At 39.7% G+C, this 6,000-nt stretch overlaps 1 protein-coding gene across 1 annotated transcript in view; it reads right to left on the reverse strand.

Annotated features, from left to right (window-relative positions):
* Positions 1–4,805, reverse strand: part of AIFM2 (apoptosis inducing factor mitochondria associated 2) — a 32,992-nt gene extending 28,187 nt beyond the window's left edge. Inside the window, exon 1 of the mRNA XM_039320497.1 lies at positions 4,788–4,805. The gene's annotated coding sequence lies outside the window, so the exon portion shown is untranslated. The remainder of the gene's footprint in view (positions 1–4,787) is intronic.
* Positions 4,806–6,000: the final 1,195 nt, after the last annotated feature.

A 6,000-nucleotide genomic window follows, 5' to 3' on the forward strand; every position in this document is an offset into this window, starting at 1 on the left:
GAACCACTAGACTAGGCCAATCTCTCTATATATACACTTATTTATATGATTTATATAATCGGAGATGCAGCGGAATCACAGTGAAATGCCAGGGGATGTATCAATGATCTTTAAGTGTTTTTGGATGAGACTGTATGAGTCTTCTCCATCCATGAACTTTCTTTAGATTTCATCATTCCTTGCTCAAATGAATCCGTAGAAGTTGAAGCCAGCTGTATCTGAAATACGCTAAACTGAGGAAAATTAGTCTCAATCATTCACCCATATAACTAATTTTTGGCTGACCAAGATGAACAACTGTTCCTCAGATTTAGGCTCATCAGCTATTTCTTTATGCAGTATTATAATCATTTTTTAAATTTCATATGGACTTTAATGATAGAGCAGAGCCTATACCACATCTCATAATTTAGGCCAGGGCACGCTAGCTGAAGAATTCTGGGAGTTGAAGTCCACAAGTCATAAAAGGGCCAAGTTTGGAGAAGCCTGATTTAGACGAATTTGCTCCATTAAGGGAAAGAACACACCATCATTTTGCTTCCTTTTTTCCATATTTGGACAGCAGAGGTCACTGCTGCGTAACTCAGGTCAGCCTGGGACTTTTTAAATCTGGGTTGGTATCAGTGAACTAGGGCCAGTTAGGCGCAGTGATTAAGGCATCAAAGTAGAAACCAGGAGATTGTGATTTTTAGTCCTGCCTTAGGTACAAAGCCAGCTGGGTGACCTTCGGCCAGTCTCTTTCTCTCAGCCCTAGGAAGGAGACAATGGCAAACTACTTCTGAAATGTTTCCAAGAAAACTGCAAGGACTTGTCCAGGCAGTTGCCAAGGGTCAGCATTGACTTGAGAGCACAAATAATCAAAACTCATCATTGAATCATCATCTGTTTTCCTTGACATTTGGAGAGAGGTAAAGTGGGCTGTTTACTCCATTGAACTTAGAGGCTTTCAAGCAATCTCTGATAAGCATTTGAAGTTATCATAAACTGACAGAAATCATGTGAATATAACCAACCATGTTGAACACAAAAGGCTCTGACCTTTCCTGTCGGCTTATTCATTAGACTATGTGCTACATTATCAGTCCCCTCAAGATTCAACATACAATGACTCCGTTGTGCATAGGAAGAAGTGGGTGGTTTAGCCTTGCCCCTTATTGAATTCCAGAGGGAGAAAAAAAAAATACTTGAATGTGGTTGGAAGCTCAGTAAAAGCATTTATATGGGATTTCTGCCTATTTAACATTGGGCTTGTTCCAGCTTTGTTTGCTAGCTGGAACAGACTGAATAGATAATCCCATCAAAGCCATTCAGGAAGCTAAACGTTTTGCTAGAGATTCAAACTATCTGATGATATAATTTCATCCCTTCCTGTTTAATATATGGGAGATACTGGCAAAAATTCACTGCAGGGATGCAGCCTAGCCTGTGATGTATTGGATGGTGGACATTATTCTACATCTTATGACTACTACTCACATTTGTTCTGATCCTTTAGAATGGCATCTGATTATTGTTTTTGCCATGGCATCAAGTGGCTGAAAATTACATTTAACTCAGCACAGTACCTGAGCAAAATGGTTTGGCTGATATCGGCATATGTGAGACTGATTGGGGTAGATTGTAGGGGTGATAGTGAAATATAACTTTATCGTATTTTATCTATCTACATCTTAAATTGCTGCATTTGATTCTAATGTATTTTCTCCCAATTCCATTTTAAATTGTATTTTATTTCTATTTTATCCTATTTTAACTAATTCCATTCTAAATTGTTTTTACTACATCAGGTAGCTCTCTCTCTGGACATTTTTGCCAATATCCCCTAATGGACAAGTTGCCTATTTCCTATAGATTACATCTAGACAAGTGTTTAGCTATGAATCCATCAGACTAAGAGTTTTCCTTCTTACCAAAGCCCTTTAAATATATCCAACCAGTATAGAGTATAGTTATCTCTATACTAGCCTCTCCTAACCCTGCAAATATATTGTTCCTAAGTATTTTAAAAAAAAAAAACATTTGGAAAAATCAGCTCCCCCCAACTCCAAAGCATCCTCTGAAAGGAAAGGAGAATCAATCCTCAGAATGGTGTGCTGTTAATAGGAACTCTTTTCTCGGCACCTTTATCTGCAACCCTCTGCATGTTTCTACCTATGAGTAGGCCTTATTGGACTTCCACCCAGGATATAAAATCGTAATTTCAGAATTTGCAAAAGTGTTTTGTCTATTGTGATGTAAAACTGAGATTGCAAAAATCAGACTGGCGAAGCAGGTCTTGGTGAATCCTGAGAATTTTGGACATTATAGTTAGGATAATGGAAATATTTGGACTTATAAAACCAAGCAAAATCTCCATGGAAGAAAGCTTTGTAGAAGGCCACAAAGGCAAGAGGGCACGGATGTATGAAGAGATGCAACAATGAGTTACTATATACCAGGGGTCTTCAAACGTGGCCCTTTTATGACTTGTGGACTTCGACTCCCAGAATTCCTCAGCCAGCGTGCCTGGCTAAGGAATTCTGGGAGTTGAAGTCTACAAATCATAAAAGGGCCAAGTTTGAAGACCCTTGGATACAGTAACCTTCAAACTAAAACCACAATCTATTTTATATGGTTCAGTACACTGTATGAATCCTAGACTCTGTAATTTCTTTCAATTGTGATTTGTTTATTTTGTTGATTCTACTCCTATCGTAGCTCACTAAGCTTTGACTTCAATGTTATGTGAACCCAACAAATTGAGGTTTATTCATTAAACTAGGTTTCAACAACTGGGCATAACAGCAGTGGATATAATCACTATCTGGAAAGGATTACAGAAATCTGAAAGGAATAACAGCTGCAGCATGGAAAATAAGGGGGTATTTGTTATTGCTTATATATTCCCTTTGCAAGTCAGAGGGAAGATAACAACCTTCAGCCAATTTTACCATTCTGTCTATTCTGGCTTTGCCCTGAGAAAACAATTTCTCCCTAATTTCAGCTAAATAAACCAGCTAATGTTGATAGTATTTAAATTGCAATGTACAGGAGGCATAATCTTTTTTTTCAGATACTCCAGTTTCCAAGTTTTATTTTAAAGTCTACTATTACTGGATCAATATGTAAATTCATTAGAAATATGGGAAGCCTAATCTATTGTTGTCATTTTGGGATGGATTCACATTGCAGTTCTGGTCACAAGGATACAAAAAAGAGGCTGAAACCTTAGAAAAAGCACAGATAAGAGCTACAAAGACAATAAGGCAGGGGTCTTCAAACTTGGCCCTTTTATGACTTGTGGACTTCAACTCCCAGAATTTCTCAGCCAGCGTGCCTGGCTGAGGAATTCTGGGAGTTGAAATCCACAAGTCATAAAAGGGCCAAGTTTTGAAGACTCCTGCAATAAGGGGTCTGGAGGCTAAACCATATGCTAAACAGTTAAGGGAACTAAGTATGTTTAACCTAACAAAGGAAAGGATAACCTGATTAGGGTGACCTGCTTTCCAGTACTTGAGGGGCTGTCACAGAGAAGAGGGGGATCAACTTATTCTCCAAAACACCTGAGGGCAGGGCAAGAAGCAATGGGTGGAAACTCTTTAAAGAGAGATTTAATCTGGAACTAAGGAGGAATTTCCTGACAATTAAGAACAATTAATCAATTGAACAGTTTGCCTCTCAGAATTATGGGTGCTCTGTCACTGAAGGTCTTCAAGAAAGGATTGGACAGCCATTTGTCTGGATGCACTAAGGTCTCCTGCCTTAGGCAGAGGGTTGGACAAGAAGACCTCCAAGAAGACCTCCAACTATGATTCTATGATCTGTGATTCTTGGATATTTTTTCTGTTTTGAAATCCTGTGGAATTGAACTCATGACCTCTGGCTTTCTAACCCATGCTACTAGACCAGCGGTCTTCAAACTTAGTCCTTTTATGACTTGTGGACTTCAACTCCCAGAATTCCTCAGTCAGGCACGTTGTCCACAAGTTCACAAGTCATAAAAGGGCCATGTTTGAAGACCCCTGTGCTAGACCAAACTGGTTCTAGCCCTCCTTTCCTCTTTATGAATATATTCATTCAGTTTATACCTTCCAGTTTATAATGAATTTAGTTTATACCTTCCAGTTTATACCTCCTTAAGGAAGAGCTCTGATTGTCCATTTGAATATATTTGTCCATCCATATGGATAAGGCAAAAAGCAACAGAAAAACATATATACTCCAATTGCTTTTAGAACCTTAGTTACAAGAACTGGTTGAAAAACCTTCTACCTAAAATACATCCCCAAACAATGGAAAGTTAAAAGGGAAGGGCCTCTTGAACTGCTGACATTTGTAATGATGTCACCATATTCTTTCCTATATCTGATGCATTCCAGGCTAGATTACAACACATCTCTCTTAGCCAGTCTGCAGGCTGTGTATATATGGGAAAACATGGGAATTGAGGTCCAGCATATCAGGAACATATTCTCCCCCAGCTGCCAGCTTATCTTTCTTGGAAACTGAGATGTGCAGTTTCCAATGAGCCACACTTCTTTGGCCAATGGCAGAGGAGACCCCCATTCCACACTGTCTTCTGGGAAAAACAAGACCTACCCTCATCTTCTGCATCTTAATATCCATATCGGCCAAGACTTTCAAGCCGACTTGAAATTTTGAGTTACAATCAGAATACCAAAAAGGGACATGTCTCCCATCCAACCTCTCTTGTTCCCCTTTCTCCCAAGCAACCATAAGTAAGAGGAACCACCTGTGTTTTTAATTTCCCACTTCTGGGTATTTTTGTCATACTGCATTTTACTCACTTTTATTCTTTCAGCAAATTGCAGGGTAGTTATTTAGAGCACCCGAGCAGAATAGCAAAGCAGGCAAAAGGAAGCTAGAAAGACCAGGAGCAAAGTCGGTGTCACCTCTTGCTGGTGTCTGGTTAATTTTGATCCACACATCAACAGCCTGTCTGATGGAAAGGCATTACTAGAATTGCACAAACAAATGCCTTAGTTGTCACTGGAGTTGGGAATTATCACAATTGGGGAGGGCTGAATTCTCTTTGCCGATATGAAGCTCCAGGGGTATTGGCTGGATAGGGGGAGGGAGGTGTCAAAAGAAGTCCCTTCCTCCTCCTCCTCCTCCTCCTCCTCATTATTATTATTATTATTATTATTATTATTATTATTATTATTTCAAGATGGCAGCCACAACTATGTATTCAAAATTGCCACCCCTTTTTTAAACAGAATAACAGAGTAGGAAGGGACCTTGGAGGTCTTTTAGCCCAACTACCTGCTCAAGCAGGAGACCCTATACCAGCATGCCTGGCTGAGGAATTTTGGGAGTTGAAGTCCACAAGTGATAAAAGAGCCAGGTTTGAAGACCCTTGCCGTACCATTCCAGACAAGTGGCTGTCCAGTCTCTTCTTAAAAGCCTGCAGTGATGGAACAACCACAATTTCTGAAGGCAACTTGTTCCACTGGTTAATTGTTCTCACTGTCAGGAAATTTCTCCTTAGTTCTAGGTTGTGTCTCTCCTTTATTAGTTTCCATCCATTGGTTCTTGTGTCTTCTGGCGCTTTGGAGAATAGGTTGACCCCAGATTCTTTGTGGCAAGCCTTCATATATTGGAACTGTCAACGCTGCAAATATTGTACATTCTTGCTTTTGACAATATGCAGAATTGTCTGGTAAATATGGGGTTAATAAAGAGCAGAAGGGGCGTTGGGGGTAAAGCCGGGAAAGAAAGAGGAAGAAAACATTTGACCTTCACACTAATTGGATAATGTGAGATATGACGGCTAATTTAGGGAGGGAACATGCTGATAATTTAACTGCTCAGAGGAAGAGAACTTAGATCCTAGCATCCCTCTGTTGTGCCTGTGCCGACATTTTGTAACAATAAAAGACTTTTAGGAAAATAAATGCCTGGAAGTTCTTTGGAATGTTTCATTAGCCGGAACCACAACAGGAACACTGTTATCATGACATTGCTAGGCCTTCTTTTCATTAGACTATACCTCCAAAA

This window comes from Crotalus tigris, unplaced genomic scaffold (genome assembly GCF_016545835.1).
Source record: "Crotalus tigris isolate CLP2741 ecotype Arizona unplaced genomic scaffold, ASM1654583v1 scf7180000023654.2194447, whole genome shotgun sequence".
Taxonomy (NCBI): Eukaryota; Metazoa; Chordata; class Lepidosauria; order Squamata; family Viperidae; genus Crotalus; species Crotalus tigris.